Source organism: Pteropus alecto, unplaced genomic scaffold (assembly GCF_000325575.1).
Source record: "Pteropus alecto unplaced genomic scaffold, ASM32557v1 scaffold121, whole genome shotgun sequence".
NCBI classification, from domain to species: domain Eukaryota; kingdom Metazoa; phylum Chordata; class Mammalia; order Chiroptera; family Pteropodidae; genus Pteropus; species Pteropus alecto.
In genome coordinates, this window is record NW_006434369.1 from 10688625 (window position 1) to 10695352 (window position 6728).

The window sequence follows — 6728 nt, forward strand, 5'->3', positions numbered from 1 at the left end:
ACCTCAGTGCAAATTCTTTTCTTAAAGTGTAAGAATGGCATACTGAATGATGGTTTCTCAAAAGATGTCCCATCCTAATCTCTCGAACCTGTGAATGGGACCTTATGTGGCATAAAAGGAGTTTGCATATGAGATTAAGGATTTTGAGATGAGAAGATTATCCTATATTATTCAGAGGGACCCTAAAATGCAATTATAATGTCCTTATAAGAGGCAGATTTTACACTGACAGAAGATGAAGAGGCAATGTGACCACACAGGCAGAAATTAGATGATGTAGCCACAAGCCAAGGAATGCTGGTAGCCACCAGAGGCTGGAAGAAGCAGGGACTAGATTCTCCCCTGGAATCTCTGGAGAAAGCATTGCCCTGTCAATAGCTTAATATCAGCCCAGGGATACGGATTTTAGACTTCTGGTCTCTAGAACTGCGAGAAAATAAATTGTTATTTTAAGCCACCAAGTTGGTGGTGATTTGTTACAAAAATACTAGGAAACTAATACAGTAAATGAATAATTTGAAATGTAAATTGAATATATACAATGGAATATTAGCCATAAGAAGAGATGAAATACTGCCATTTGCGACAAAATGGATGGACTTCGAGATAATCATGCTAAGCGAAATAAGTCAGGCAGAAAAAGTTGAAAATCACATGATATCGCTTATATGTGGGATATAAACCTAAAAGCAACAAATGAACTGGACAAACAAACAAAGACTCATGGACATGGACTATAAACTAGTGGTTACCAGAGGAGAGGGAGGAGGGGACAAGGAGGAGGTAGATGGGGTAAAAGGGGTCAAATATGTGGTGACAGAAAGAAATCTGACTATGGGAGGTGAACATACAATGTAAATATATATGTGCCTTTCTGTTAAAATGTACAGCTGAAACTTAACCGGATTTCGTTAACCAAAGTCATCATTAAAAAATTAATTAATTAATTTAAAAAGAAATGTAAATTGAGACTTGGCATTGAATTTTGATTCTATCACTTTCTAGGAGTATAATTTGGGGCAAGTTACTTGATTTCACTCTCAGTTCTCATTTTTGCAAAATGAGAATAATAGCCATCTCAGGATTAATATAAATATTAAACGACAAAATATAAATGTGTTTGTTAAATATCTAGTAAAAGCCTTGACACATAGTAGATACTCATGCGAGCTTTTAGTACTAATTATTTAATTCAGCAAATATATATTTAGTGCTTGCTATGTTCAATACTGCTACTTTCAAGGAGCCTACATTCTAGGAGACACAGATGATGAACTAATAAACGTTAAATATATAGCATGCTAGATAGTAGTAAATGTTATAGAGAACAAAAAGCAAGGCAAGGAGAATTAACTGACTCTAATTTAGACTTGAGATATATTTACAAAATACCTTATAGTTTTCTCATTATAAAACATTGTTATACTAATAACAGCTACCATCTATCCAGTGCTTTATTTCAGTATTCTCACAACAATGCTTAAAGTAAGGATAAAATTATCTCTATTACATAAGCGAGGAGCAAGGCTCAGAAGTGTAATTAAGTTCCTCTCAAACAACTGCCAGCTCAGGAACTGGACTCCAAGATCCAGGCTGTTTTAGCTGCTCTAAGCTCCTGCTAAGGACGTAGAAATCTGGCCGCTAGCTCTTCAGTCCTTACACAGAACATGGAGTGGCTACAATATCCTGCGTGGTTTATGCACATGGTTAGCCCACATCACAAGAACAGTATGTGCCCCAGGCTCACATTGAACATTTAACTTTGGGCCATTTTAGTCTTGGGGCTGTCTTTCTCCAAGGCAATATATTCTCTGAGTATACAGTCTTTAAGTCAGCCTTTCCTGGAGCAGTAATGAGAATTTTGTGAATGAAAGAGTTACATGGAAAGGTAAATTCTGGAACTAGTAGGAGAAACAACGTGGAAGAGATTATTTAGTTATCGTTGTTTTACTGAGGGCTTCTCCTTTAATAAAATAATAGTGCCATTAAATTACAAAAAAAAAAAAAATGTTTATAATTGGTAGCATTTCCAAAATTTACCTGATGAGAACTTTTCCATGACCCATCTCTCAGAGCTAGTGAGCTGAAGATCACACTTTGAGAATTATTGCTTTCAGGAAATTCAACACCTGTAGATGGCTTATAAACTTTTAAAACTCACTTTAAGAAAAAGTAACTTTATTTGTAAAGAATTCTGTCTATAAATGGAGCCTTATCACTCGCTCTAATATTATAGGTTTAACCATGACTTTCTTTTACTCAACGTGGTCAATATTTTTAACCAGAGAGCATTCTTCCAGCTTCAGGTGATGGAATGCTAACTCAAATTTGCTTAAAAATTAGGGGGGATTGTCTACAGCCATGCCACCCTAAATGTGCCCAATCTCAAATCTCATCTGATCTCGGAAACTAAGCTGGGTGGGGCCTGGTTAGTACTTGGATGAGAGACCACCTAGGAATACCAGGTGCTATAGGCCTTTTAAAAAAGGGGGAGAGGGGAGGATTTAGTGATTCCTATAATTCTGAAATCCATAGATAGGGCAACCTACAGGTAAGGTTTGATCCAGAAGTTCAAGCAATGTAATCAAGGATATAATTTCTCCATGTTCCTCACTCTGTCTTTCTCAGTGTTGGCTTCGTTATCTGGCTACACCTCGTGCAGCACCACCCCACCCCCACACTACAAGCTTTCCTTATGCGGTTGCAAAATGGCTTCAGTAGTTCCAGACTTCTCATTCTCCCTCTACATCATCTCAAGAAGAAAAAAGACTATCCTGGTCTGTCTCTTACAATTCCCGGGAGCCCATCTTTCCCTCACTGGTCCACACTGGGTTGCTTGTCCATTCCTAAACGAATCACTGTGATGCCAGCGATGGGATTTACCGAGAGATCTGAGCCAATCAGGGCTCACCCTTGGAGCTGGAGGTATGGCCTGATCCTATTTAAACTACTCAGCTGAGAAAGGGAAGAGGTAAATTCTCCACATCTACATAGAGAAATCTTACCATCTTCTGCTAATCTTTGTCCCATATATTCTTCTTAAAAATTTTTTATTATTTTTATTATTTTTTTATGCCTACAGCACCTGATCTTCCTAGGTGGTTTCCCATTTAAGTATTAATCAGGCCTGACCCTGCTTTGCTTCCGAGATCATTCAGGATCGGGCGAGTTCATTCTAACATTAACTTTATTTAGCAAACACTTAATATTTTACAACTAATGAGCAAAAGTACTTTCCTAAGTGCTTCACAAATATTAATCTTTATGAAATTTTTTTTCTAAAGATGAGAAAATGAGCAGAGTGGTTAGGTAACTTACCCAAGATCACATAACTAGTAAGTCGCTAAATGCTAGAAAGTGTCAGAATCAAGACTTGGACTCAGGTGGTATAGCTCCAGAGTTCCTGCTCTTAACTATCTCTCTATTTCATATTTATGATTGTTCTTCCTAATATGTCTTTATTAAAGTTGAATGGTTACACGCCTATTCCCCAGTAGATTTTTTATGAGTTTTTTGAAGGTAGGGGGCACTTCAGTTATACATATAATAAAAAAAGATTTGGAGCAGACTATAATGTACTACTTATTAATTACTTTAGAAAAGAAAATTTCAGCTTACATATATTGTTTCATTTATAAACACAATGTATAAATATTATAAAATAATGCCCGAGAATGCTCAAGAAATGCCTGTTTGATGGTCAGTAGAATTGTTGTGTAGGAGATGCAGTGACTGCCATATGTATGACTTTGGTCAGTTCCATATGCTGTCTGTCAGGTGACTCTTCTGTCATGGGCTCATCTGGATTTACTCAAAAATCACCAATTTATACCCTAGTTGCCTAGGAGGTGGTCTGGTCTGAAAACTAGCCCAGTAAGTGTGCTCTATACCAAATGGCTCTCGAACTTTTGTACAACAGTTCACTTAACCAACCAAAATACTCCTCAGCCCATCTGGCCTCACCACCCACTTTTTGATAGAAGAGTACTCTAAAATGATAAAGATTTACAATAGGACATAGTTAACATACAAAATATTATTTGTTATAATATAAAACAATGCCCAGTACACTTTAAAAATAACTTTATAATACTCACTTTGATATCGTGTTGAAAATAGATAACACGTGAGTGTAAGCAGCATATCAGCCATGAAGGTCCTTGTCTTAGCACAATTAGAACATTTGATATGTAGTTGCTTTAGCAATAGAGACATGGATTATTCTTTTAAGCAGCAATGTATACCACATGTCTTCTAGTCTAGTTATTAGAAGGTATAAATCAGAATTTGCAAAGATGTTTTGCTACACATTGAAGCAACACACTATAAACTCAACAGATAAAGGACAGAGAAAACCAAAAGCATCACATAACTAAAAATCAATGCCAACTTTGACCAACCTTACCCTTGGCAGTAGATATAGACATAAAAATGCCTAAGGAGGTCACACACACAGGTGACCAAATGTCTTCTTTGAGGCAAGTTTGATTTGTGGATTATATTTTCTGGAAAAGAAAAGGGAAGGAAACAAAAGGAAGAGCAATTGGTTTACTGGGCCTTTCTCTGGCCCAGATATCTGACCACTTCTCAAGATGAACCATGCATAAGACTTCAAAATTGTCTTCATGGGGGTGGGAAAAATGTGGGCCCCTCAGGGATTGTATCCTCAGATGGAACCCAAGACCCAACCAAAGCTCTAAAGTTAGTTCATTCCACAAGAAGAGTTAAGAACTGTTAGTCATCTTGAAAGTAACTAGTTGGCTGCCTACAACATAAGGAAAATGGCCGGAAGAACTTTACATATATTAAAATATATAGCAATTGAGACTTCACAGTGGTGAAATCAATGTTCCTAGAAGTCTTTCTAAAATAAGAGCAGTGATACATAAAAGATGTAGCTATAGAAATTTTTGCTTTTGAATTCTTGACTCTGCAGATTGAAGAAAAGCAGCAAGCAGCAAAGCACGAGATATAAATCACCCCCAGGAAAAGGCAGAAAATGAACAGCAACAAATAACCCACTGGATCACAACCCCCATCCACTGGATCATGGCTCCATCATTGTCATAACATCTCTCTGTTATTTATAGTTACTATAAAATAATTTCCTTTTTGTTTCCTGGGAGGGTTATTTTTTAATAAAACTAAGAGTGTTTTAAATAATATAAATATGGGTAGATATAATTAATGAAATATGTACTATATACAAGTCACATAACAAGTTATATTTGACCAAATCTTATAGTAAATTTTGATATCCAAGTCATAAGGTATTTAGAATTGCAAATTAAATCTTATCTTAAGATAACTATTTTTCAGTTGAACCATTACTGTTATGCATTTTGTTATATGTTTTATAGAGAACATTCTCAAGCACTGAAAATTACTTACAACTCACATAAATAAAAAAATCCCTTCCATTTGAAGAGACATTAGTTTCGGGACTAAACTACATTCACAAGCCTAAATAAAATATTAATGCTAGGTTTTTACCTCACCCAATTAAAAAAATTATAGGTGTACACGTATCATACCATGTGTAAGACTGTTGCCTGACCAACTAGAACAAACCAATAGATACAAAACTGTCTTACTTTAATAAACAATTTTGACCAAAATTTAAACAACAAAAATTAACAATCATTGAGAACTACAAGAATTCGAGATAATTCTGTCATGCCACCTGTTCAAAAGTGTCCTTTCCCATTGCTAGAATTCAAAATATCCATGTGGAAATGTGCATAGCAGAATTGCAAAGTTGCAGCCAAGACTTCTTGCTAAAATACTGCTCCAGAATTCTCAGTAAATTAATTTTAATTGATCAATACCAAGATTAATAACATTTAATAATTTATTGCTTTGGTTACCATTAAAAGGATCTAAGTCATACATTCGAATGAAAGTTTATGTAACGGGTCCTCAGATCCAAAGAAAGAACTCTACTCTGAATTTTTTCAAGGTTTCTCAAGATGATCCTCGTGGCTGAATTTGAAAATTAAATCTGCCAGACAGATGGTGATTGATCAAAACAACCCAACCCAATCCAGAAGCAGAAAGCCTACTCGAGTCACCACAAAGAGAGCTTGTTGTGAGGAAGCCAAAAGTTGACCTCCTTAGGGCTGTATTCAGAAAGACCTCCGGGTCTTGTTCCTTCATCAGACCTGTCTGCACTGCTGTTCTTGTACTCTTTACTTTTTTGTACATCCTAATAATGTATACCACCACCCAAAGAAGATTAGAGATTTCGGTTCTTGCAACCTAAAATGTCCTAACTTATGAACTTCATTCTTAAACATAGTTTCATCTTGCCCATCTATTTTTCACCTGAGCCAAAACTAATTCTAGAGAGGCAGTAGGAAGTGACTCCTGAGATGAAACAATTTCTCTACTCCTGAGTTAGATTTCACATGGTCCCAGAGGTGGATTTGGCAGATGAAATGAAAACAAACAAACAAACAAGCAAAAAACAATAACCTCAGAGCCACACCCAGGCCAACCTTTGTCCTTTTCCTATCCATCTCCCATTATTCTTTCTTTTGCAGGGAAGTTCAAAAGGCTATGGACAATGGGGAAGAAAAATATTGATTAGCAGCAAAAAAGACTTTCTGTTGCCTTGAATATCATCAGCACACATGTACACACATCATACACTCATACACACACCACCATTAATACAAAAACAAATGGTTGAGACTGACCCTCCCTGCTTCCATACACACCCACACGTT

The 6728-nt window shown here is 36.3% G+C and overlaps 1 pseudogene; it reads left to right on the top strand.

The window, feature by feature from the left end:
• The first annotated feature begins 2351 nt into the window (after positions 1–2351).
• Positions 2352–2477, top strand: LOC112477679 (annotated as a pseudogene).
• The last annotated feature ends 4251 nt before the right edge of the window (positions 2478–6728 follow it).